Source organism: Aquarana catesbeiana, linkage group LG10, assembly GCF_042186555.1.
Source record: "Aquarana catesbeiana isolate 2022-GZ linkage group LG10, ASM4218655v1, whole genome shotgun sequence".
In the NCBI taxonomy this organism is placed as follows: domain Eukaryota; kingdom Metazoa; phylum Chordata; class Amphibia; order Anura; family Ranidae; genus Aquarana; species Aquarana catesbeiana.
Window position 1 is genome coordinate 134,266,769 of NC_133333.1, and position 27,327 is coordinate 134,294,095.

The 27,327-nt window shown below is 45.9% G+C and overlaps 1 protein-coding gene across 2 annotated transcripts in view; it reads right to left on the minus strand.

Annotated features, from left to right (window-relative positions):
- The window catches only part of LOC141110907 (sulfotransferase 2B1-like), a 138,288-nt gene that overhangs the window by 89,265 nt on the left and 21,696 nt on the right, over positions 1-27,327 (minus strand). The window contains exon 1 of one of the 2 annotated variants that reach the window (XM_073602691.1): positions 14,819-14,876. The exons of the other annotated variant lie outside the window; for it this stretch is intronic. The gene's annotated coding sequence lies outside the window, so the exon portion shown is untranslated. Of the gene's footprint in view, positions 1-14,818; positions 14,877-27,327 lie in introns of those variants that run through there. 2 annotated transcript variants of the gene reach the window in all.

Here is a 27,327-nt window from a genome sequence, read left to right on the forward strand (position 1 = left end):
AGTCGCATTCGCAGTCTCTGGTTATCTCCTGTAGTCACATTCGCAGTCTGGTCATTTCCTGTAGTCGCATTCGCTGTCTGGTCATTTCCTGTAGTCACATTCGCAGTCTGGTCATTTCCTGTAGTCGCATTCGCAGTCTGGTCATTTCCTGTAGTCGCATTCGCAGTCTCTGGTTATCTCCTGTAGTTGCATCCCCAGTCTGGTCATTTCCTGTAGTCGCATCCCCAGTCTCTGGTTATTTCCTGTAGTCGCATTCACAGTCTCTGGTTATATCCTGTAGTCGCATTCGCAGTCTCTGGTCATCTCCTGTAGTCGCATTCGCAGTCTGGTTATTTCCTGTAGTCGCATTCGCAGTCTCTGGTTATCTCCTGTAGTCGCATCCCAAGTCTCTGGTTATTTCCTGTAGTCGCATTCGCAGTCTGGTTATTTCCTGTAGTCGCATTCGCAGTCTCTGGTTATTTCCTGTAGTCGCATGCCCAGTCTCTGGTTATCTCCTGTAGTCGCATTCGCAGTCTGGTCATTTCCTGTAGTCGCATTCGCAGTCTCTGGTTATTTCCTGTAGTCGCATCCCCAGTCTCTGGTTATTTCCTGTAGTCGCATTCGCAGTCTGGTTATTTCCTGTAGTCGCATTCGCAGTCTCTGGTTGTCTCCTGTAGTCGCATCCCCAGTCTCTGGTTATCTCCTGTAGTCGCATCCCCAGTCTCTGGTTATCTCCTGTAGTCGCATCCCCAGTCTCTGGTTATCTCCTGTAGTCGCATTCGCAGTCTGGTCATTTCCCGTAGTCGCATTCGCAGTCTCTGGTTATTTCCTGTAGTCGCATCCCCAGTCTGGTCATTTCCTGTAGTCGCATCCCCAGTCTGGTCATTTCCTGTAGTCGCATCCCCAGTCTGGTCATTACCTGTAGTCGCATCCCCAGTCTCTGGTTATCTCCTGTAGTCGCATTCGCAGTCTGGTCATTTCCTGTAGTCGCATTCGCTGTCTGGTCATTTCCTGTAGTCGCATTCGCAGTCTGGTCATTTCCTGTAGTCGCATTCGCAGTCTGGTCATTTCCTGTAGTCGCATTCGCAGTCTCTGGTTATCTCCTGTAGTTGCATCCCCAGTCTGGTCATTTCCTGTAGTCGCATCCCCAGTCTCTGGTTATTTCCTGTAGTCGCATTCACAGTCTCTGGTTATCTCCTGTAGTCGCATTCGCAGTCTCTGGTCATCTCCTGTAGTCGCATTCGCAGTCTGGTTATTTCCTGTAGTCGCATTCGCAGTCTCTGGTTATCTCCTGTAGTCGCATCCCAAGTCTCTGGTTATTTCCTGTAGTCGCATTCGCAGTCTGGTTATTTCCTGTAGTCGCATTCGCAGTCTCTGGTTATTTCCTGTAGTCGCATGCCCAGTCTCTGGTTATCTCCTGTAGTCGCATTCGCAGTCTGGTCATTTCCTGTAGTCGCATTCGCAGTCTCTGGTTATTTCCTGTAGTCGCATCCCCAGTCTCTGGTTGTTTCCTGTAGTCGCATTCGCAGTCTGGTTATTTCCTGTAGTCGCATTCGCAGTCTCTGGTTGTCTCCTGTAGTCGCATCCCCAGTCTCTGGTTATCTCCTGTAGTCGCATCCCCAGTCTCTGGTTATCTCCTGTAGTCGCATTCGCAGTCTGGTCATTTCCCGTAGTCGCATTCGCAGTCTCTGGTTATTTCCTGTAGTCGCATCCCCAGTCTGGTCATTTCCTGTAGTCGCATCCCCAGTCTGGTCATTTCCTGTAGTCGCATCCCCAGTCTCTGGTTATCTCCTGTAGTCGCATTCGCAGTCTGGTCATTTCCCGTAGTCGCATTCGCAGTCTCTGGTTATTTCCTGTAGTCGCATCCCCAGTCTGGTCATTTCCTGTAGTCGCATCCCCAGTCTGGTCATTACCTGTAGTCGCATCCCCAGTCTCTGGTTATCTCCTGTAGTCGCATTCGCAGTCTGGTCATTTCCTGTAGTCGCATTCGCAGTCTCTGGTTATCTCCTGTAGTCACATTCGCAGTCTGGTCATTTCCTGTAGCCGCATTCGCAGTCTGGTCATTTCCTGTAGTCGCATTCGCAGTCTCTGGTTATTTCCTGTAGTCGCATCCCCAGTCTCTGGTTATTTCCTGTAGTCGCATTCGCAGTCTGGTTATTTCCTGTAGTCGCATTCGCAGTCTCTGGTTGTCTCCTGTAGTCGCATCCCCAGTCTCTGGTTATTTCCTGTAGTCGCATTCGCAGTCTCTGGTTATTTCCTGTAGTCGCATTTGCAGTCTTTGGTCATCTCCTGTAGTTGCATCCGTAGTCTCTTTTTATCTGTAGTAGTCATTTATGATATCTATGGCTATGCATATTTCTTGAATCCATATTGAGCACTATATTTGATTGGCTGTTTGCTTCTGCTTAGGCCTGGCAAACACGCACAATCGCACATGATGATGACTTCATCATCATGTGCGTGATTGTGATTGTGCGTGTGTGCCAAGCAGAAGCAGCCAATCAAATATAGTGCTCAATATGGATTAAATAAATAGTGGGAAGAATGCCCCTTACATTGGTGGTCAGTGGGAAGAATGTTCTTTACATTGGTGGTCAGTGGGAAGAATGTTCCTTACATTGGTGATCAGTGGGAAGAATGTCCCTTACATTGGTGATCAGTGGGAAGAATGTCCCTTACATTGGTGGTCAGTGAGAAGAATGTTCCTTACATTGGTGGTCAGTGAGAAGAATGTTCCTTACATTGGTGGTCAGTGAGAAGAATGCTCCTTACATTGGTGATCAGTGGGAAGAATACCCCTTACATTGGTGATCAGTGGGAAGAATGTTCCTTACATTGGTGGTCAGTGGGAAGAATGTTCCTTACATTGGTGATCAGTGGGAAGAATGCTCCTTACATTGGTGGTCAGTGGGAAGAATACCCCTTACATTGGTGATCAGTGGGAAGAATACCCCTTACATTGGTGGTCAGTGGGAAGAATGTTCCTTACATTGGTGATCAGTGAGAAGAATGTTCCTTACATTGGCGGTCAGTGGGAAGAATGTTCCTTACATTGGTGATCAGTGGGAAGAATGTCCCTTACATTGGTGATCAGTGGGAAGAATGTCCCTTACATTGGTGGTCAGTGAGAAGAATGTTCCTTACATTGGTGGTCAGTGAGAAGAATGTTCCTTACATTGGTGGTCAGTGAGAAGAATGCTCCTTACATTGGTGATCAGTGGGAAGAATACCCCTTACATTGGTGATCAGTGGGAAGAATGTTCCTTACATTGGTGGTCAGTGGGAAGAATGTTCCTTACATTGGTGATCAGTGGGAAGAATGCTCCTTACATTGGTGGTCAGTGGGAAGAATACCCCTTACATTGGTGATCAGTGGGAAGAATACCCCTTACATTGGTGGTCAGTGGGAAGAATGTTCCTTACATTGGTGGTCAGTGAGAAGAATGCTCCTTACATTGGTGATCAGTGAGAAGAATGTTCTTTACATTGGTGGTCAGTGAGAAGAATGTTCCTTACATTGGTGATCAGTGGGAAGAATGTTCCTTACATTGGTGATCAGTGGGAAGAATGTTCCTTACATTGGTGGTCAGTGAGAAGAATGTTCTTTACATTGGTGGTCAGTGAGAAGAATGTTCCTTACATTGGTGATCAGTGAGAAGAATGTTCCTTACATTGGTGATCAGTGAGAAGAATGTTCCTTACATTGGTGATCAGTGAGAAGAATGTTCCTTACATTGGTGATCAGTGAGAAGAATGTTCCTTACATTGGTGGTCAGTGAGAAGAATGTTCCTTACATTGGTGGTCAGTGAGAAGAATGTTCCTTACATTGGTGATCAGTGGGAAGAATGTTCCTTACATTGGTGATCAGTGGGAAGAATGTTCCTTACATTGGTGATCAGTGGGAAGGAGGAGGAGGACACACCCAAGGAGCTCTCTGAGAACCAGCCTTTTTTTCAAGCCTGGGCCTTGCCTGTTAGCTTGGCCCAGGAACAATGCCTGATCCTGGGGGAGGCCCAGGGAGGGATCCCCCTGATGACATGGGGCCTAGTGAGGAGGAGGTGGAGGATCTGACTGTGGGTCCAGGCCCTGGTATGGATGCGAGTATCTTCAGACAGAAGATTGTTGATCGCTTTAGGGAAATTGGAAGGGCTGAAGAGAAACTTCAAGTTTTGAAAACTAACCATAAGAACTTCAAAGCCAAATACTTCCAGGCCTGGAGTAGAAATCGCACAGCCATGAAGCCTGAGTTACAGGAATATGAGGAAAAAGTAAAGCAGCAAACTTTATTGTTGGAAAAATTAAAAGCCAGAAGTGGAGCTTTTAAAGAAAAATTTGAGAATGAGAAGAGATTTGCCAGCCAGTCGTCAGTAAGTCGCATGGATCAGCAGCCTCAGGTTATGGATGACCCGGGTCCATCTGCCTCTGCACCTCTCCCCCCATGTAAGGCCTTGGAATCGCCAGCGGCAACCAGCCAGGGGGTTGAGAGTGAGCATGGCACCCTGACCTTCATCCGGCGGATGGAGTCACCCCTGAGAGCAGACAAGTTTGCCATTTCTGGTGATCCATCAGAAATCCCTGAGGATGAGAGGAAAGATAAACCAGGGAATGAAGATGGACCTGCACCAAACACCCTGAACATGGATGTTTCTACTCCTGCATTTGCTGAGACCAGTAGTTCCTCTATCAAGTTTGCTGCATGTGTTTCACACAGTAAGGCTGACACCAGCAAAGAGATTGCCTCACCTGAGCCTCTCTGTGTTCCAGCAGAGCTGATTGATGGTGATGGGGGAGGGGATCAGCACATTGCACCATGTGCAGTGGAAGCCATGGAGGTGTCAGACCAGCCTGCTGAAAGTCCTGTCCTGATGGAGGAGAACAGGCCAGCTGAAGATTCCACCAGCACAGCAGTGGGAACTGACACTGTTGGGAAGACTACAGGAACTGTGAATATACCAGCAAGTATTAAGAATGACAGTAATGATAAAACTATGAATGTGGTGGGTGGTGGTGAAGGGGTTAATACTGCTGGGAAAAATAAAAATGACATTGCTCTCCCTGCTCAGCAGAGGAAAGACTCAGCGATTGTGCAGACCAAATCTGTACAATCGATATCTGCCAGAAATGTGACAGACGGTTCAAAGCACACAAATGCTTCTTCTGCTGGGAGAAATGTGGGCAGTTATGCGTCCGTTCTGGGGAGTCGCACCAAAGAGGGTGGAGGGAATTTTAGTGGTCACAATTTGGGGGGGCTTGGTGGTGGGATGGTTGGTGGGTACAGGAGGAGGAATGTGGTTCAATTGAAGTGGGAGGGGGAGGGGACCCCACCAGTAAGGGGGAGGGTGGCTGAGTTGGTTCTGGAAATGGGGTTTAAAGCATCAGATATCTTTGCTTTGATTTGCCCAGTGGGGAGTTATGAATTTGATTTGTCCTTTGTAAAACCTGAGGGTTTGGATTTATTTTGGGAGCGATATAGGAGGTGCAAGGGCCTTCCGCAGTGGAGTGGTTTGGTGCCAAAGGTGATTTCCAGGCAGCCTCTGATAAAGTCGGTGACGATCCTGGTGCGTAACGAATCCATACCAGAGGCTGATTTGATAGTATGGCTACGCCGATATGGTGAGGTCCTCGCTCCACTGTGGAAGGTCCTTGATGAGCATGGGATATGGACAGGGGCCTGGACAGTCTCACTAAAATTGGGGGTGCTTGGAAATGTAGTTCAACACCTTCCCTGTTCAGCTTTTCTGGGGAGAGATAGGCTGACTATTTTTTACCAGGGTCAGCCTAAAGTCTGTAATAAATGTGGAGACAAAGGCCATTTTGCATCTACCTGTACCCGTAAGAAATGCTCACTGTGCCAGGATCTGGACCATTTGGCTAAGGATTGTACTGAAATTCGGTGCAATTTGTGCCAAAAGCTGGGTCATCCTTATAGTCAGTGCCCGGAGGCATTACATAACTTGCCAGGATTGGAGGCTGAGTTGCAGAGACTTGATAAGGAGGATGAGGCCGCTAAAACTGTTATTGCCCCTCCTGTTTCTGTTATATCTGTTCCAGATTCTGTTTCCCCTAGTAATGTGGTCCCTGAGTCTGTCCCTCCTGTTTCTGTTACATCTGTTGTTTCGGATTCTGTTTCCCCTAGTAATGTGGTCCCTGAGTCTGTCCCTCCTGTGTCTGTTACATCTGTTGTTTCGGATTCTGTTTCACCTAGTAATGTGGTCCCTGAGTCTGTCCCCCATGTGGTGGTCCCTAATCCTACTGTACGTAGATCCTCCAGACTGGCAGAAGCTGCTGGGGGGGCAGGTTTGGCGGATCTTCCCACTCGGCCTCCAGTCCCTGTCCCTCAGCGGCACAAACGTGGTCAGGGGAATGTGGGGGTGCAGGATGGGGGTGGGGCTGATAGAAGGGTGTCCATATCCTATGTCTCACCCTCTGTTGAGGGGGATTCGGATGATGAGGGGTGGGAGAAGTTTAGGAGGAAGAAAAAGAAGAAGAAGAGGAAGACAAGTAAAGTGGTCATTTCTTCCTCAGGGTCGGACCCAGGAGGGGTTTCTCTTGGTAATACCTTTTCAGTTTTGTCAGGTGATGATATGTCTGATATATCTTTCTCTTTATCATCCATGGATGAGGGGGAGTCACGTAGTCTGAAGAGAGCTGTTTCTGGTGATGAGAGTGTGGCAAAGGTTAAGAAACGACTACCCCAATCATCCTGATGGCAGTTCCCACTCCGATAAAGGTGGTGACCATTAATGTCGCCAGCATTAAATCTGCAAGAGCTCGTGATATTGCCTTATTTTTGCTCAGCGAGTTTGATGCCGAGATTTTATTTTTGCAAGAGACCTGGCTCAATACTTTGGCCGATGTCCATCTAGCAAAAAGGGAGTGGAGATGCGGTCCCTCCTTTTGGTCTCTTGCGGCTGAGCCCTGCAGCGGAGTTGCGGTCCTTTTTAAAACCGATATGGTAACATGCCGGCGGGTAATTGAGGTAGAAATGGGGAGATGCATGGTCTTGGACGTCTCTGTTAGGGGGCAGGACCTGCGCCTGATCAATATCTATGGACCGCAGTCAAAATGGGGCAGGAAATGCCTCCTCACAGAGATCAAGCCCTTCCTTTTTACGTCCCAGCAGGTTGTCTTTGGAGGTGATTTTAACACCATAATTAGGCCTGAAGACAGGAGAGGCTCCATAGACAGGCTGGGTTACGATAGCGTTTTTCTTAGAGATATGGTAAGACAAGCAGGCCTGGTAGATGTGCATATTAAGCACTGCCCTGGCAGCACGGGATTCACATTTCAGAGAGGGAATAGTCAGAGTAGGATAGATAGGTTTTTTTTAAAGGAGAACTCTGCTTTCTCGGCTCCTGAGTTGAGGGCGGTGGAGTTCTCTGACCACTGTATGCTGTCTGTGACTCTGAATGCCTCAGACACTCCACCCAGGGGAAGGGCTACCTGGAAACTGAATTCGGCTCTCCTGGAAGATGTAGAGGTAAGACAATCCTTTGAGGATTTTTTTCAGGCACAGGTTTCTATTCTGGACTTTTGCAGCAGTAAGTCAGAGTGGTGGGAGCTTGTGAAACAAAGGACAATTGGACTTTTCAAGGCCATAAGTAAGAAGAAGCAGCTTGGTATGTACATTGCCTACCAGCATTTGCGGAGGAAGCTTGATCGTCTTGTCTTGTATAGAGGAGATCCAGGGGAGATCTCTGAGGTGAAGTTTCTTCTTAGGAAGTGTCAATACGACCGGCATGCCTCCTTGGTTCTGGAGAGGGATTATGGAAAATATCACTCGCCTGATCCTTACCAGAACTGTAAGCAAGGCATAGCAGTTAAGACGGTCATAGGCCTGAGGGATAGTACGGGTTCCCTGGTGAAGTCCAGATCAGGGATCCTGGAGATCTTCAGGTCATATTATGCAGACCTTCTGGGAAGAAAGGACCTTTGTCGGGACAGGATGGAAAGCTTTCTGGATTCTACTCCAGGATTGGGAAATGGTACATTGCCTTTGATGGATTTGACAGAACCAATTTCAGTGGATGAGGTAGTTCATGCTATAGAGAAGCTGGCTACCAAAAAATCGCCTGGGCCAGATGGGTTGACAGCTGAATTCTACAAGTGTTTTAAGTCCATTCTGGCTCCCTTTTTAGCAGAGGTTTATAACAGCTGTCTAGAAGAGGGTTCGCTCCCTCCCTCCATGAGGCAATCCGCTGTGATTCTTCTGTCAAAAGGTAAAGACCCCTCAATGATTGAGAACTGGCGCCCCATCAGTCTTCTTAATGTTGATAGAAAGATCCTGGCGAAGATTCTTTTTTGGCGCTTGTCGTCAGTAGCAGGCGATTTGTTGTCCAGTCATCAGCACTGCTCGGTCCAAGGTAGAAGTACCTTTTCAGCGGTTTTAGCTGTCCGGGAGGCTTTGGAACGATGCAGGGCTGCTGGATGGAGAAAGTACTTGCTGGCATTGGATCAGGCGAAGGCTTTTGATAGAGTCAATCACGAGTACCTGTATTTGCTACTTGGTAGATACGGCCTGCAGGGGAGGTTTATAGATTGGCTGAAGACATTATATAGAGGGGCTGAGAGCTTCCCACTGGTTAATGGTTGGGTTGGACGGCCTTTTGAGGTTAGCTCTGGTGTGCGCCAGGGATGTCCTCTGAGCCCCCTGTTATATGTATTCGCAATCGACCCCTTCATAAGAAGGCTAGAGAGTGGATCTTTGTGCGGGGTGCCTTTGGGCATTGCTGGTGTGCCGCCTCTGAAGGTCGTGGCCTATGCCGATGATGTGTCTGTTATTGTCTCTGGGACAGAGGAGGCGCAGGAGGCGGTCTCTATGATAGAGCAGTACACGGAGGCTTCTAGTTCTAAAGTCAACCATGAAAAGAGTGAAGTTTTCTGGATGGGTGAGGAGGGTGAAAGCTTCGAACTTCCGGATGCCTTCCCAGAGCCCCAGCAGGAAATTAAAGTGTTGGGCATCAAATTTGGTCCTGGTGACTATGGTCATCGAAATTGGGAAAGCAGGTTGGTGTGTGCCAATGCCAAAGTAGCAAGCTGGAAGAAATGGAAGCTTTCCTTGAGAGAGAGGGTTGACTTGATCAAAACGTACCTGGTCCCAATCTTTTTGTATGTCAGCTTCGTCTGTATCTTGCCAGCATCTCTCTATGCAAGGGTGTACAGCTGTTTTTTCCAACTGTTATGGGGAAGTAGGCTGAACCTGATCAAACGCAATGTAACTTACCTGTCTAGGCGGGAGGGTGGCCTAGGAATGGTCAACCCAATAGTTTTCTTTTCTCTGCTCTTTTTAAAGTACAATCTTGGTAACATGCTAGCAGAAAACCCGCCGGGATGGGTGGGCATTTTTCAGTCTTGTTTTAGGCCTTTTCTGCGATGCTGGGAAGATGGCGGGCCAGTGAAAAGTCTGAGAGTCCGACATGGCAAGCTCCCGGCTTATGTTGCCCCGTGTCTGAAAATACTTCGGCAGTGGCAGGTGACAGTGGAGGATATCAAGTCCCTCCCCAGGAAGCTTCTGGAGAAGAGGATTTTGAGCTCTGCTTTCAGTGTGTCACTGGCCTTAAGGGATTGCCCAGGCTCTGTAATGAGGGAGGGGTTGCGTTTAATCAATTTAGAAAGAATCCCCTTGAAATTTAGGGATCAAGCCTGGCTCGCTTTCCATGGAAGGCTCTATGTCAGAGGGAACTTGAAGCATCGCCCTGTGGATGATCGGGATTGTCCTAGAGCGGAGTGTGTTGGTAAAGTGGAGTCTATGGACCACTTTTTGCTGCAGTGTCCCTTTAACATAGAGGTGTATAAAAGGGTGGGGAGGGCTCTAGGCATCCCCTTTTTCTATCGCATGAGTTATGCGGAGTGGGTGTACGGGGCATTCCCGACTTGCTGGGATTTTGATTTGGATACACTGTTTTTAGTTAGTATAGTTGTCCGTTACTTCACATGGAATGCACGGTGCCAGATTACCCTGCGGAAAAAAGTCCTCTCTGTTGAGGTGGTGGTGCACGATATTCTGGGTGAGGTTGGGAAAATTCGGGGTCTTGAGAGGGGCAGGGAGCCTCGGGCGGTCTGGAAAAAGGCGTGGAGGAATATCAGACCTGCCTTTGGTGAACTGCCCATCTCTGGGTGAGGTGCTCCTTTTCTTTTTCTGTTTCTTTCACTCCCTTAGCTTTTGTTGGTTAGTATCTTCTTTTTGAAGAAGGGCTGCATGCATAATGGGTGCGGGTTTGTTTCTTGACCTCACAGTTTGGATGTCTGATGTATTGGTGTGAGTTGTAGTGAGATTATCCCCAATAATGACATGTTCATGATGAGTTTTGTTTTTGCTGTAAAGTCATTTTTTGTTTGAGAGCAGATTTGCTATATTTATTTTCTTTTATGTAAATATGTATATATTTATGTATATTATATATAGTGATTTTATGCTTATTGATTGCAAGACTTTTAATAAAGAAAAATTGGGAAGAATGTTCCTTACATTGGTGATCAGTGGGAAGAATGTTCCTTACATTGGTGGTCAGTGAGAAGAATGTTCCTTACATTGGTGATCAGTGGGAAGAATGTTCCTTACATTGGTGATCAGTGGGAAGAATGTTCCTTACATTGGTGATCAGTGAGAAGAATGTCCCTTACATTGGTGATCAGTGGGAAGAATGTTCCTTACATTGGTGATCAGTGGGAAGAATGTTCCTTACATTGGTGGTCAGTGAGAAGAATGTTCCTTACATTGGTGGTCAGTGAGAAGAATGTTCCTTACATTGGTGGTCAGTGAGAAGAATGTTCCTTACATTGGTGATCAGTGGGAAGAATGTTCCTTACATTAGTGGTCAGTGGGAAGAATGTTCCTTACATTGGTGATCAGTGGGAAGAATGTTCCTTACATTGGTGATCAGTGGGAAGAATGTTCCTTACATTGGTGATCAGTGGGAAGAATGTTCCTTACATTGGTGATCAGTGGGAAGAATGTTCCTTACATTGGTGATCAGTGGGAAGAATGTTCCTTACATTGGTGATCAGTGGGAAGAATGTTCCTTACATTGGTGATCAGTGGGAAGAATGTTCCTTACATTGGTGATCAGTGGGAAGAATGTTCCTTACATTGGTGATCAGTGGGAAGAATGTTCCTTACATTGGTGATCAGTGGGAAGAATGCTCCTTACATTGGTGATCAGTGAAAATTATATAAAGTTAAGAAAAAAAATGTAAAGCACCCCCATGATCCCCGCACATGCTCTATATGAAAAGCTTTATGTAGGATGAGCACATGTATGTAAACATGTGTCTGTAGACGCAAATGCTGGACACAGGAGCCCACCTGCAAGGTAACCCCCCCCCCGGGAGAGCGCTTCTCCTAGGGAGTTATCTGATGTGGGGAGGAGCCGCGAGAGCCACCCCCAGATGTCGAGGTTCGGGGCCACTCTGCGAAACGAGCTGCACAGTGAAGGTAAGTATGATATGTTTGTTATTTAAAAAACAAAAAACAAAAAAACGAGCCTTTACAATCACTTTAATTTTGGAAAGGTACCGTTGTTGCACTTTCTTTAATGTAATTCTGTGACAAACGCATGTAGTGTGGGCAGTGCAAAATGTAGGTGGCGATTTGTGTGGGTGTGGCTTGAGTGTGGGTGGGAACACATGAGCGGGGACAGGGGGCCCCAGGATCTCCTATTGCCCAGGGGCCCCATGAGTTGTCAGTCCGCCCCTGACCACAGGTAATTGCAGTGCACTGTGTCAGCTGCGGATAACAGAGCCGAGCTGCTCATCGGGAAAGGAAAAATGTTTTTTCCTTTCCCGATGAGCGACAAGCACGGGGATCTGACTTGGATCCCCGCCAATGCCCAGCACTGTTTGGTATGAAGCTTGAAGGGGAACTCTACGCCAAATTTAAAATAAAAAACCGGCATGGGTTCCCCTCCAAGAGCATACCAGGCCCTGCGGGCCCCCCCACCCCAAAGCACCTTGTCCCCATGTTGATGAGGACAAGGGCCTCTTCCCAACAACCCTGGCCGTTGGTTGTCGGGGGCTGCAGGAGGGGGGGGCTTATCGGAATCCGGCAGCCCCCTTTAATAAGGGGGCCCCCAGATCCCGGCCTCCCACCCTATGTGAATGAGTATGGGGTACATCGTACCCCTACACATTCAACCGGGGAAAAAAAGTGTCAATAAAAAAAAACACACTACACAGGTTTTTAAAGTAATTTATTAGGCAGCTCCGGGGGTCTTTTTCCGACTTCGGGGGTCTTCTGCCGACTTCGGGGGTCTCTTAGGCCTCTTCTCCCTCTCTCCAGTGTCGTCTCCGTGCTCTCTGGTTCTTCTCCGGTGCCTTCTTCCTTCTGCCGGGCTCCTCCGCTATCTTCTGCTCTTTTGCCGCTCTTTTGCTAGCGGAGGAGCCCGGTCTTCTGAGACGTCTTCTTTCCTCTTCCCTTCCTGAGATGACACGATGCTCCCTCTTGCTGCAATGACCCCGCCCCTTATGTCATCACAGTCCCGGGGCATGATGGTGACATCACCCGGTGGCCACGCCCCATGCCTATATAATTGGTTGCGGACCTCGCTCATGGCATTACAGCGAGAGGGAGCATCATGTCAACATCTCTGGAAGAGAAGAGGGAAGGAGACGTCTCAAAAGACCGGGCTCCTCCGCTAGCAAAAGAGCAGAAGATAGAGGAGGAGCCCGGCAGAAGAAAGAAGGCACCATAGAAGAACCAGGGAGCGTGGAGACAACACCAGAGAGAGGGAGAAGAGGCCTGAGAGACCCCCGAAGTCGGAAGAAGACCCCCGGAGCTGCCTAATAAATTACTTTTAAAACCTGTCTAGTGTGTTTTTTTTATTGACACTTTTTTTCCCCAGGGTGAATGCGTAGGGGTACCATGTACCCCATACTATACTCCAAAGACATGCTGGTAGGTTAATTGGATCCTGTCTAAATTGTCCCTAATATGTATGAATGTGAGTTAGGGACCTTAGATTGTAAGCTCCTTGAGGGTAGGGACTAATGTGAATGTACAATGTATATGTAAAGCGCTGCGTAAATTGACAGCGCTATATAAGTACCTGAAATAAATAAATAAAATAAAAATACTCATTCACATAGGGTGGGGGGCCGGGATCTTTGGGGTGTGCGGTGGGCGCCCCCCCCTTGCCCCCCCTTGCCCCAAAGCACAAACCCTCCCATGTTGAGGGCATGCGGCCTGGTACGGTTTAGGAGGGGGGGTGCTCGCTCGTCCCCACACCCTTTCCTGACCGACCGGGCTGCGTGCTCGGATAAGGGTCTGGTATGGATTTGGGGGGGGACCCCCATGCCGTTTTTGCGGCGTAGGGGGTGCCCCTTGGAATTCATACTAGACTGAAGGGCCTGGTATGCTTTTGGAGGGGAACCCATGCCGGTTTTTTATTTAAAATTTGGCGTGGAGTTCTCCCTCAAGATTCATACCAAACACAGTGCCTGGTATTGGCGGGGATCCAAGTCTGATCCCCGTTTAATATGAGTCTGTACCCTGTTGGGTTGCTATGGAAATGGCAAACCGCAGCTAAACGCAACCGCAGTTAATTGCACTGTACAAATGCAGCTGATCACAGTGCCTGGTGTCTTGAATTTCACAGAAAAAAAAATGCTTTTAACTGCGGCAGAAAAGCCGTCCGTGTGAAAGGCGACGATGGCACTGCAGATGCCATAGTAGACTATAGACATTGCTTGACATAGCTATTTATAAAATTTTAAAATCTAAAAAATTCTGTAAACACAGCTACTTTATACTTCTTACTGTTCACCCTTTTGGGTGTATTAATTGTTATGGATGAATCAACATTGAGGCAGTTGTTCCAAATTATAATATTATTCATTTTACTTGATATAGCAAGGGGTTTAGCCATCCCTCATATAAGGAGGGGGAGTCATTATATCCTGCAACATAGACTAGATGGATGTTAACCAATAACCATTTACTCAAATTGACAAATAGTAATGCATTTTAATTGGCTAATCATCAGATGGTAAAGTTAACCAATCAGAGGATTTGTATACAAATAGTAACCATAGCTGAGTCTTATCATATCTTATGAGGCGATCTTGAGGCATTATTAGCAGCCAATTCAAGGAAATGGGGTCAATCATAAGGTGTAGGCACCCTTTAAAGCGGTTGTAAACCCAAATTCTACACTTTTGCCTACAGGTAAACCTCTCTCTCTCTCTCTCTCTCTCTCTCTCTCTCTCTCTCTCTCTCTCTCTCTCTCTCTCTCTCTCTCTCTCTCTCTCTCTCTCTCTCACCCCCCCCTCTCTCTCTCTCTCTCTCTCTCTCTCTCACCCCCCCTCTCTCTCTCTCTCTCTCTCACCCCCCCCTCTCTCTCTCTCTCTCTCTCTCTCACCCCCCCTCTCTCTCTCTCTCTCTCTCTCTCTCTCTCTCTCTCTCTCTCTCTCTCTCTCTCTCTCAAATGCTCTCATCCTTTCTCTCTCTCTCATCCTCTTTCTCTCATTCTCTTTCTCTCTCTGTCTCATCCTCTTTTGCTCTCATTCTCTCTCTCTCATCCTCTCTCTTATCCTCTCTCATCCCACCTCTCTCTCTTGCTCATACTTTCTCTCTCTCTCATCACCTCTCTCTCTCTCTCATCCACCCTCTCTCTCTCTCTCTCTCTCTCTCGCTCTCATCCTTTCTCTCTGTCTCATCCTCTCTCGCTCTCATCCTCTCTCTCACTCACACTCCCTCTCTTATTCTCTCTCTCTCTCTCTCTCTCTCTCTCTCTCTCTCTCTCTCTCCACACAGTATATTACACTTATATATAGGAGAATACAGATACATTTTCTTTCTAACATATAATACTAAGCTCTTAGTGGAGAAAAAGGAAAACCTACCTAGGATCCAGTCTCCTGGCCAGAACAGATTCCCTTTGGAACAGATCTCCTACTAAATCAGAGCAGAATGGAATGAATCTCAGTTCAGTTTTTTGCCAGAAAGCTTGTTATATCTTGTAAAATAATCTTGAGGCAGACATTCCAGGAGAGGGGCCCTTCTTAAGGTGTATGAACCTTTTAAGTGAACTCTACTATATTAAATAATAGAGCAATTCAATTGGACCCTCACTCCACAGTCACAGGCTTCCTATAAATGGGCTCAATCCTGATGGCACTGGGGGAACCGGTCCGTGGTCACCCATCCTGAATTGGCTAAGGTCAGGAAAGACAGAGTACTCCATCTATCCTCCTCATCTCCCAGAACTTCCTCCCAAACTATGCCCTACTCCCAGGATACTCTCAGATCTTGTGGCTGCTCACTATCAGGGAGCACCTCAAACAGAAAGGTGCGGCACCTCCGACAGTGTGCCCAGGATGCAATGATCGCCTTCAATTAGTTGCAGTTCGGACACACAGGCACAAGAGAGTCTCTCACCCCATACAAACACGGGGTGATCCCCTTTCACAGTATTTCCCACAGTCCAGTATCCACAGTCTTCCCCTGTGTATGGGTAGCAATGTCTGGGGTTTAACCTCCTCCACAGAGGCCCTCTTCCATGGAAGGTGGTACAGCAATAGAAATAAAATGTTATTTTCAGCATGCTTATTTTAGGCTCACACATAGAGGAAGCATGATATAATAGAATAGCAGTAAAATGATATAGGAAGCAGAGAAAGGTGTGCATCAGAGGCTTCAGGGAATTCCTTCCTAGGGACCCAGTAAGGAGCTCTGGATTGTAGATGCAGTGGATGGAATAGAGATGCAGTAGAAAGAAAGGATGGGAAAGGTTCAATATTGGCATCCAAATAATAGCAACATCAGAATTTGGGTCTGGTGGGGTAACCTTAATAAAGGTGTTAAAAGAACCACAAGGGTTAACGCTGCGCTCAGAAAGTTAAAGGTGAATAAAGAAAATTGAAAATAATATTAAATGTAAATAAAGCAGCCAGCACCAGAAGTCTAATACAAAAACTCCAAAGCATATGTGAAAAAAAGATGCAGCGCTAAAATTATCACAAAGGAATGTTGAAAAATTCTCATCAAACCAAACTAAAGCAATTACCATTTATAATAGATATAAAAAAATATAAAAACCAAAATGACAAAAAAGGTAATGGTGAAAAAACCCTCATCCAGAAAGACTAAAGCAGATACCGCACAAACAAAAATTTGCAATGTGCAATTGAAAATGACCACGTGAAATGGGTTAATGTGATAAATAAAACAAAAGCACATATAAAAAAAATAATTAGAAAACCAAAAAACATATTAGAAGTTGGATATATATATAAAGTCCCATCTAGGAAAAAAATGGTGAGGAAATAGATGAAAAAAGATAAAAAAAGTCCATAAAGAAGTGAGGGTAGTAATCCAGAAGTAGGTGTATAGAACCAAATCCTAGTTCCAGGAAAGTAGCACACCCAATGTGAGAATCGAGGCTCCTTACCAGATGTAAGTGACCACCGTAGGTGGTCTCACCAAGCGCAGGGAATCAGCGAATTAAATTCAAAATTATAACCACAACATACAAAGCCATTCACAACTCTGCACCAAGCTACATCACTAATCTTGTCTCCAAATATCACCCAAATCGTCCTCTCCGCTCTTCTCAAGACCTCCTGCTTTCAAGCTCTCTCATCTCCTCCTCCCATGCTCGTCTCCAGGATTTCTCCAGAGCCTCTCCCATCCTCTGGAACTCGCTACCTCCATGTATCCGGCTATCCCCTACTCTTGCTACCTTCAGGCAATCCCTGAAAACTCATCTCTTCAGGAAAGCCTATCACGTCTCCAACTAATCTCCTACCACTTCCACCAGCTCATTCCCCACAGTTACAACCTTTTGTACCACCTGCCCCACCCTATTAGATTGTAAGCTCTTCTGAGCAGGGCCCTCTTAATCCTATTATATTGTATTGTATTATAACTGTATTGTCTCCCTTTTATATTGTAAAGCGCTGCGTAAACTGTTGGCGCTATATAAATCCTGAATAATAATAATAATAATAATGAGGTCTCCCATAAACCTATAGCGGCATCAGTAAGGCAGCTGGATCCATAGTACTCAAAAAACAAAAGCAAAAGGGGCTCCCATAGTGTAATTGTTTAAAAGAGGCATTTATTGAATAAAAAGATTGCACTTACAAGAGATTCCATTCAAATCGGGCAAAATAATTACCACAGATCATTGGTTACAAATCGCGGCGTCTCCACAGGCTTCCTGTAAGCAGCTTGCTTCCCATTAGTCTCGATATGAAAAACTTAATGACTTCAGCATCACAGGCCCCACCCAATTTGGGTCTGGTGGGGTAACAGTAGCTTCTTAATAAAGGTACACATTAGAATCTTTAACACTGTAAGTTGACATGGCAGAAAATATCTGTAATAGCACACTATGTCTTTAAATAATTGTAGGATCATTGGGAAACATTGGTTCCAGGCTCTAAGTGCATGCTCTCTCTTACCAAGTAGGCTTCTCTTGTGGTTTTTCCAAGTGACTGCACACTGCCAGATCAAAGACCTCCATGGCAATGGTCACTCATTTGAGGAGCTGTCTAACATTGTGGCATGGTGTTGTGCCACTTTTCACCCAAAATTAATTCCAGCTTGCAGCACAAAAACTCACCTGCAGCTCCTTACTATCCAGTATTCATCTGTCAAATGGCGACAAGAGCAGTAAGCAACATCCCTATTTGGCCTCAATCTGTTGCACCCCCGCTATGGGTCAACACAGAAAATGTGTTGGCAAGAAGGAGCTTTGCCAAGAATCCTATAGGTGCTCAGTAGAGAGAAAGCATGTTATATATTGATATATTCCTGTGGTTACATTTCTAGACATTACTGTCAATAAGAATAATATCAATAATAGTTGTGGTAATAAAACATTTAATTGATCGCTCAGAGCAAGTTTTCCTTCCTAACAATACAAAATATCTAAAATAAGTGTAATGCCGCGTACACACGACCGGACTTTACGGCATACTTTGCCCGGCGGACTTTTCAACGGACTTTACGACGGACTTTCCAAATGAACGGACTTGCCTACACACGATCAACCAAAGTCCAATGGATTCGTACATGATGACGTACGACCGGACTAAAACAAGGAAGTTCATAGCCAGTAGCCAATAGCTGCCCGAGCCTCGGTTTTTGTCCGTCGGACTACCATACAGACGAGCGGACTTTTCAACCGGACTCGAGTCCATCGGATAGATTTGAAACATGTTTCAAATCTAAGTCCGTCAAACTTTTGATAAAACAATTTCTGCTGGAGCCCACACACAATCGAATTGTCCGACGAAATCAGGTACGCCAGACCAAGTATGCCGTAAAGTCCGATCGTGTGTACGTGGCATAAGACCTGCCTCCCTGGATGAAAATAAAACTCAACCTGCTCTCCTCCAATGATCAGACTTGTTCTGACATGCCCCCGCTACACAGCAATTCACTGGCAAGTTCAGTGTAGGGCTGCAACTAACGATTATTTTCATAATCGAATAATTGGCCAATTATTTTTTCGATTAATCGGATAAAATCATTAAAAAATCGTAATGTGCCATTTTTTCTATTCCTCCCGGGAACACCAATGATGGAGTGCTATTCCTCCCGGGGACACCAATGACGGGGCACTATTCCTCCTGGGAACATCAATGACGGGGCGCTATTCCTCCCGGGAACACCAATGACGGGGCGCTATTCCTCCCAGGAACACCAATGATGTGGCACTATCCCCCCGCCCCTCCCAGGAACACCAATGGGGCACTATTCCCCCCCCCTCTCAAGAACACCAATGGGGCACTATGTCTATTCCCCTCCCTCCCAGGAAAACCAATGATGGGGCACTACTATTCCAGGCAGCCACCCCCGGAACACCAATGATGGGGCATTATCCCCCCGCCCCTCCCAGGAACACCAATGGGGTACTATTCCACCCCTTCCCAGGAACACCAATGGGGCACTATTCCCCCCCTTCCCAGGAACACCAATGGGGCACTATTCCCCCCCCTCCCAGGGACACCAATGGGGCACTATGTCTATTCCCCTCCCTCCCTCCCAGGAAAACCAATGATGGGGCACTACTATTCCAGGCAGCCACCCCCCGAAACACCAATGATGGGGCACTCCCCAGGAACACTGTTAGGATGGGGCACTGGTCATAAAAATGTACTGTTTTTACTGTGTTATTATTAGCCGCTACCTTTTACAATGAATGTGCAGCTCTGCAGCTCGGCTCTCCTCGAGGCTTCTCGCCCTCGCCTCTCTGTTCCCTCGAGGCAGCGGGCGGGGCTGAGAAGATCAGTGGGGATGATGGCAGCGAGGAGGAGGAGGAGAGGCGAGCCGCGGACGTGCGGTGGCACAGACGTGCTTGCTCACAAACGGCGGCGCCAGGACACAGGAGGCAGGATTTATTCTCTGTTTCCTCGAGGAAGCGGGCGGGGCTGAGAAGATCGGGGGGTGACGTCAGCGAGGAGAGGCACGCCGCGGACGTGCAGCGGCGCAGACGTGCCTGGTCACAAATGGCGGCGCCGAGGACACAGGAGGGAGGATTTATGACAACGATTTTCATTATCGATTATTATCGATAATATTGATTAATCGTTTCAGCCCTAGTTCAGTGTACTGCTGCTCCCCCTCCCCCAGCTCTTATGTAACTGAGAACAGAGGGAATGTGATCATTTACAAAAAAAGGGAAAAATATATTTATATTGTTTATTTTTTATTTTTTTTTATATCTATACAAAAATGTTTTGCCTTTAATTTCTATTTTATTTTTGTTTTCAACAGTTTTTATTAAGGTAATAAAGACAATTACAGGAAAAGAAATAAAAATTTTAAAAATGAACGAGCATTGAGAGTGATATACTACATGACTAGAATCATAATACTTCCAATCTTTCCTCTGACTCAAGTGTAGGTATCAAAGTAGATTTGAAGTGTCACTCCCTATGTGCTAGTATTTAAAAAGCAATACTAATAACGATAATAAAACAGAAGACTAAAACAATAATTGTTACTTGTGCATAAATCATTACAATAATGCTACTGCATACATTTCTTAGTGCAACGTAACATCTGAGTTCACATATACTCAGGGCACTGTTAGTGGTGATAGTACCTGTATCTAACCCAGGACAAGGCTCCTTTGGCACATCTAAAGGTATAATCAGGCTCAGGAGAGGAGGATCTGCCCCTAATAACCAACTATGGGACAGGCCAAGAGCCCCATTCGTGTTAAAAAATTTGCATGCAATCCATGAGAGTGTGGTGTATTCGTTCCATTCATTTGATGGACTTCATACGAAGAAGCACCTGGGACCATGGAACTGTAGAGGTTCGCCAATTCAGGGCTATTACCCAGTGAATAGTGCTAAATAGTGTGTGCACCAGCTTTTGCTCGGGGGGGAACCTCTGGAAGATCTGCAAACAGGATACACATTTGGTATGTCAAGGTGATACTTGTTCCAGTTATTTGGAGTACTTTTGTGGCTGTCTGTTGCCAGAGAGGGTTTAGGGCCTTACAGCTGCAGAAGGTATGGAGGAGAGTGTCCCTTTCACCACAGTCCCTGAAACATTTGTCTGGAATAGCGGGGTAAATCCTGTGGATCAGTGCATAAATTCCACTTCTCCATGAAAGGCTACAGGGAAGTTAAGGTCGCCAAAAAGGATGTCAATAGGGAAGGTTTAGAGAGAAGCCTGAACTTTTCCTTATAGAGGGTCCAGAGATAGAGGGATTGACCAATGATTCTATTAAGCTGGGCAATGTCTCTCTGGTTTACTGCATTAGACCACAAAAGGCCCAGTAGGTAAAATGGCTTAATCGAAGCCCTTTCAAATTGGAGCCACGGTATATTAGTCGGATGTATGCCATTGTGCTGATTGCACTAGCCTTGCCGCCAGGTAATATTTCCATAGGTCAGGGCAACCCAGGCTCCCCCTGTTTTGGGGTCTATACATCAATAATCTACCTAGGCGAGGTTTTTTGCCCCACCAGATAAATTTAAGCAGATCAGATTGTGTTGCTTCTATGGTTTATCTAGACACATATAGAGGTAAGGCTCTAAAGTAAAATAACAGTTTCGGGAGAATCGACATTTTAACCGCCTGTATACAGCCCAAAAATGAGATACGATGCAGGGACCATTGGGTGAGCAGCCCTTTAATGTTGGAGAATGCCTGGGGGTAATTGTTTGTGTACATCTGTCTAAGGGATGGCACCAAGCAGATTCCCAAGTATTGTAAGGAATCTAAGTTCCAGGAAAACTCAAACTTGTCCCTGAGGGAGGCCACCAATAGGTGTAGTATGTTGATTGGCATGGCTACGCATTTAGAGGGATTCACTCCTAATCCCGATAGGTGGCTAAAGGTGTCTAAAGCAGTTAGTAGATTAGTCAGGGAGATTAAAGGGTCTGTTAGGAAGAGAAGGACGTCATCCGCATATAAACTTAATTTATATTCCTGATTGCTCTTGATATATCCTCTAATGTTGGGGTTGCTAGTGATATACCGGGCCAAAGGTTCAATTGCAAGGGAAATTAAAAGAGGGGATAGAGGACAACCTTGTCTTGTGTCTCTCCCTAAGGGAAAATATTCTGAGGTGCAGCTGGGAAGTTTTATTTGGGTGCGAGGTTGGCAGTACAGATCCCGAAAACCGTTCACAAATTCTCCCATGAAACCAAATTTGGATAAGATAGTGTCCAGATATGGCCAGAGAACGCTATCAAAGGCCTTGTTTATGTCTAAGCTCAAAAACAATACCTTGTGTGAATTAATCCCTGCGTCTTGGAAAATGTTTGAGGCCAGGAGTATGTTGTCAGTTATTTGTCTGGTTGGAATAAAGCCTGTTTGGTCCGGGGAAATTAAAGTTGTGATAATGGACGCCAATATGCGACTAAATATCTAAATATAAAGTCATTGTTGATAACCGATATGGGCCGGTAGTTTTGGGGGAAGGTGTGATCCTTTCCTGGTTTTGGGATCAATGACATATTTGCCAGAAGCATAGCTGTGGGGAATGAGTCACCCCCCAGAACCCGATTAAAAAGTTTAGCCATTTTAGGGATTAACAATCCAGCAAATTTTTAATAATAGAGGGCCGTAAAGCCGTCTGTGCCTGGGGCCTTGGAGGGTTTCAAAGAGGAGATATTTATGGCTATCTCCTCCTCTGTACAGGGTGCATTTAGGGATCATAGTTGTTCCTCAATGATCTTGGGCAGTGAAAGTGCATCTAGCCAGAATTGGGGGGAGGATGCACTGGGGGCCTGAGGGTCCACCAGCAGATTTTGATAATATGAGGAGAACAGTTGCAATCTCTCCTTGGAGTGAGAGGTAAGATCCCCCTTAGAGTCCCGAAGCTTATATGTGTGTGTGGGTTATATGTATTGCTTTAATTTTCTTGCAAACATGGTCGAAGCTGACCTGCTATGCAATAGGAAGCAAGCTCAGGACCACCTGAGGGATTTTTCTGTCTGCTCCGAAAGGAGAGTGTCCAGGGCACTCCCTTTTCTGAATGATCTGGTTCAGCAATTCTCGAGTAGGGGTTCGGCCATGTTGGTGATAAATTTTGTCTAGGTCTGTCATGAGGGAACGTATGACTTTAAGCTTCTGGTGTTTCCGCGCTGAGGACAGCTTCATAAGCTGTCCTCTCAGCAGCAATTTGTTGCCGCCCACAAGGATGTCGGGGAAATCTCGCTGACATCGTTGTGGGAGAAGTAGTCTGTGATGTATTCAGCTATTTGGGTAAACGCCATCGGGTCCGTGAGCATGGAGTCATTGAGATGCCAAGCCCCCATATCCCTGAAAAGACCTTTGTAGGAGAAGACGCATGACACTTTCTGGTGGTCTGACCGAGGACATGCATGAATCCTGGCAGATGTGGAGTTAGCAGCTAACACCGGGATGGAGTAGATGTAGTTCAACCTGGAGTAGCTGTTGTGGGGGTGGGAGTAAAAAGTGTATTCCCGGGCCCCTAATTGTGAGCTCTCCAGGTGTCCAACATTTGGTGCATTTTTATTTGATATTGGACCGATTTTGTGAAGGCATTAGTGGAAGGCCCTGTGCGGCTCCTATCTAGATCTGAGTGAGCTACTAGGTTGAAGTCCCCTCCTATCAACATGTGGGGCGAATGGTACTTATCTAGTGTTTGAAAAAACTTATGAAAAAAGGAAGCTTGGAATTCATTTGGTGCATACACCGAGGCAATGGTGATGCATTTGCCCTGAACTATCACAAAGTGACCATCTGGGTCTCTATAAGTATGTTGTACATCAAACATTACTGAGTTTTTTTATAAATATAGCAACCCCTCGCGTCTTGGACTCATAGGTGGTATAGTAACCTTGTTGAAAATCCCTATCAAAATACTGCGGGTGGTTATGAGAGGAGAAATGTGTCTCCTGAAGGAGAAGAATATCAACACCCAACATTTTATAGGAACGAAAGGCCTTTCTCCTTTTGTTCGGAGAATTAAAGCCCTTCAGGTTGTGGGTGATCACCTTAAGACCCATGTTTTTGTAATGTGACAAAGCATAATGTTAAGTCCAAGATGCGAGGTCAACCAAAGCTCATCTTTGCAAGCCAACCCGTCCATTACTAGCCTTAATAGGCGGATGCAGTAGACAAAACTTAAATTATCTTATATCTCATTAACCATATACATGAATATGCAAATGATATACTATGCAGTGTGGGTGCAGAAAATAAAGTGAAAAAAATATATTGTATAGAAGAAAGAAAAACATGCAGCAACAACTGCAAACTTTTGTAACTGTAAGTGATGCCAACATTTGGCAGCATATTGGCCATGGGGGTCATGGGAGTAGCTTTCCACCTGACCAAAAGAACCATTATAACACAGACCAAGTGGTACAATACTCCAATCAAGTGGTAAGGTCTGTCCTGGCAGTCTAATGACAGTGGTGGGTCAGGTCCTAGAAAAACAGACAGTCCCAGGTAAACTGAATAGATGGTAGCCAAATTCTGGAACCAACTTGATTGGAGTAGGGGGACAAACAAATGGGTGCAACAGCACTTCGCCTGGAGTAGAAACTGATATAAAGTTACTGTGCATTCTAGCTGTATGGTAATGATGACAGCCCAAGTGGGCTAGCTGAAAAACAAATCTCTGGTGAGTGAGGCCTAATGTTGGTTGCGGCAATCCCTCTTGGGGGAAGATGTAGCCCATATGGCAGATGGACGTGGGGTAGATGGCATTCTCGGGTGGTCTGCCACATCAAGGAGGTCCAGCTTCACCAAGAGGTCTTTGCCTTCTGGGATTGTGGTTACCATGTAGGTGGTGCCATTGTGAGGGACCTGTATCTTGAAGGGGAAACCCCAACAATATCTGATCCTAGCTGACTGGAGCACCGTTGTTATCTCCTTCATCCTCCTGCGTTTGTCCAGGGTGGTAGGTGAGATATCTAGGTATATTTGGATTGTAGTGCTCTCAAGTCAGATATGAGGTGTGTTGCGTGAGGCTCTAAGGATCTCCTCTTTAATTAAGAAATCTTTCAGGCACAGCACAATATCCCTGGGAGGTCTCTCTGGAGGAGGTTTTGAGCGTAGGGCCCTATGAATCCCGTCACAGGTAAAAGCTGCAGCAGGAGTTTTGGGGAGAAGTGACTGAAACAATTTTTGCATAGCTGGAGGCAGATCGGTCACTGTTTCTGGGACCCCCCTCACTCTCAGATTATTTCTCCTATTCCTATTGTATTATTGTGGGCTTGTAATAGTTGTACTGTTTCTGTGAGGGTCTCATGATCTTTTCTGAGGTCTGAGTGAGCCAGATAAAGCTCATCATGCTTAGTCTCTAGCAGGTCCGTCCTAGTGCCCTAGGGCTTCTATCTCCAGGGACAGGGTATTCGTGGTCATAAAGCGGAGTTCTGCCGTTTTTTTTTGTTTTTTTTTTTAAGTCAGCAGCTACAAATACTGCAGCTGCTGACTTTTAAAATATGGACACTTACTTGTCCAGGGTGCCCGCAATGTCGGAACTCGATGCCGATCTGTTGCTCAGCTCTTGGTTGCTGCCGCCGCCATCTTCGGTGAGGGAATCAGGAAGTGAAGCCTTGCGGCTTCACTTCCTGATTCCCTACTGCGCATGCGTGACTCTCACTGCGCATTCCCACTGGTCCCTGCTGTCTCCTGGGACCCCAGAAGACAGCGGGGGGACGGGAAGTGGCATAGATGCCCGCAGGTGGCGCGGGTATCTATGCCCAGAAGTGGGAGCAAGATACCTATATTAGATAGGTATCTGCTCCCCCCTGAAAGGTGCCAAATGTGACACCGGAGGGGGGGAGGATTCCAAAAAGTGGAAGTTCCATTTTTATGTGGAACTCCACTTTAAGCAGTTCAGATTGAAATTTTCTGCTTATCTTGTCATACATATTTGTGAGACTATCATCCAAATCCACTTTGGTGAGCTGCATATTATACTCACTGTCCCCCATGGAGTGCGCCAGAGAGGAGGCTGTGGTCTGTGTGCACACTGGAGTGGTGTCCGGCTGGGCACCATCTTGGGACATCCTGCTATGCTCTCTCACGCAGAGTAAATAGTTTGTCAGGGATCTTTGGGCCGGTTTACCACGGCGATTCTTTGAGCCCAGCATGCGCTGTGTGTTCCGCCAGGGGTATGGGGTATTTTCAGGCTGGTTTTGCTGCTTGATAGCCCCGGGGAGTTAGCTTACGTCTCCGGTACTCGCAGAGCTCTTATTATTTCCTGCTTCCATCCAGCTTCACGCCGCGTATGCTCCCCCTTTAATTTCTATTTTAAACTGAATGGGTTGTTTTACAAGGTGATCGTTTACAATCACTTTAAATGTAGGACAGTCTGTTCTGGTGGGTTGTTTTCTGATTAGTAGCACTACATGTTTTTCTTTGTTTTATCATTTACAGATCTGAACATGCAGATTTAGGAAAAACAAAATCTGCATTTGCTTAAAAAGATTTTCTAAAGTCTGAAGTTCACTTCACGTGCAAATGAATTTGCTCATGTCTATTAAATATATTGTTTCCATGGTTGCAAATGTAATTTTTAGAGGTAGAACAGGCAGCTTTCGTATATGCCTGAACACAAATGTATCATATTTTTAGGGTAACTCCACTTTCATGGGAAAAAAAATAGCAAATAAAAAAAATATATATATATATAGCATTTACAATTGTGACATTTTGTAATTGAATGTTATTACAAATTATCTTTCCATTTCAATCTGCAGCTCTGTAATTTTCTGGAAAAAGCAATGCAAACATGGCTACCTGGAGGTGTTCTGTACACAGAATGTGTACAGAACGCCCCCCAGAAACATAATTTCCTGCTTGTGTGATTGGCTCACTGATTTTCCCAGAAGTGTACACTAAGATACAAATCTGATTTTTAGCATCCCCTGCAACAAAAATGTATTTTTTGGTAAGATACTCCCAATTGTAAATAACATCTAAAGGGATGCAGACCCTGGAATTTTCCTCATTTGAGCCCTGATTTTACAGTAGCTGTATGATAATTATGAAACCACTCCCATTAGACTCACTCAGAACAGGGGCACAGAGGAACAGAGATTTCTTCAGAATAACAAAAGGTAGGAATCTGCAACAAAATTTGTTAAAATCCTTGCAATGTACATAGATCACTGAGAGGGGGATGTTTTTTTTCTCAACAAAAGTGGGGTTACGCTTTAAACATCATAAAATGTTGACCTTTTTTGTTATAAATATTGTTTTTTTTGGTTTGTTTTGCATAGCGCAGTAAATATTGGGAACCCCTGTCAGGATATTCCTTTTTTGCTGCCTATGTCCTATTTCCAGACCTGGATCACTGACAAGGTTCCCTAAGCAGATATATAGGGCCTGAAAGGTGCCCTGGTCCACAAATGTAGTAAACCCAGATGATGTTATCAGTTGGCTCTTGTGGATTTAGCAGAAGTGACCACTTCCACCTTCCTTTCATCCCCTGAGCTTAACATGCACTTCTAGAAGGCTGGAACTGCTGAGCAGCACTTCAGATGGAGAGCTAGAGAAGATTGTGGAACTGCAGTTTCTCAATCCCCTGTACGGGAGCAGAATGAAGAATTGCTCAGCTCTTGGCATATCTGGTTAACAGATGTCAGGATTCTTGCAGCTGCAGCCATGTAAGCAGCTGACTGGGCCCCCCTGTGTTGCCGATTTACAATATTTGGAATTACAGCATTCCCATGTTTTGCAAGTACAAAACATTTTGAAGTTAGATATATTTGTTATGACCTCAGATCTGGCAATCAACAGTACCACTGTAATATAATTCTGTCACCGCCCCCTTTGACTGGCTAAAGCGCTAAAATGAAGGAGATCAGTGTTGTGATTCAGTGATCAGCACATCCCCACTGCCACAGGACTGTCCTCAGATGGCACTATTTCTGCCTAAGGTGTTGATGGATAAGAAGAG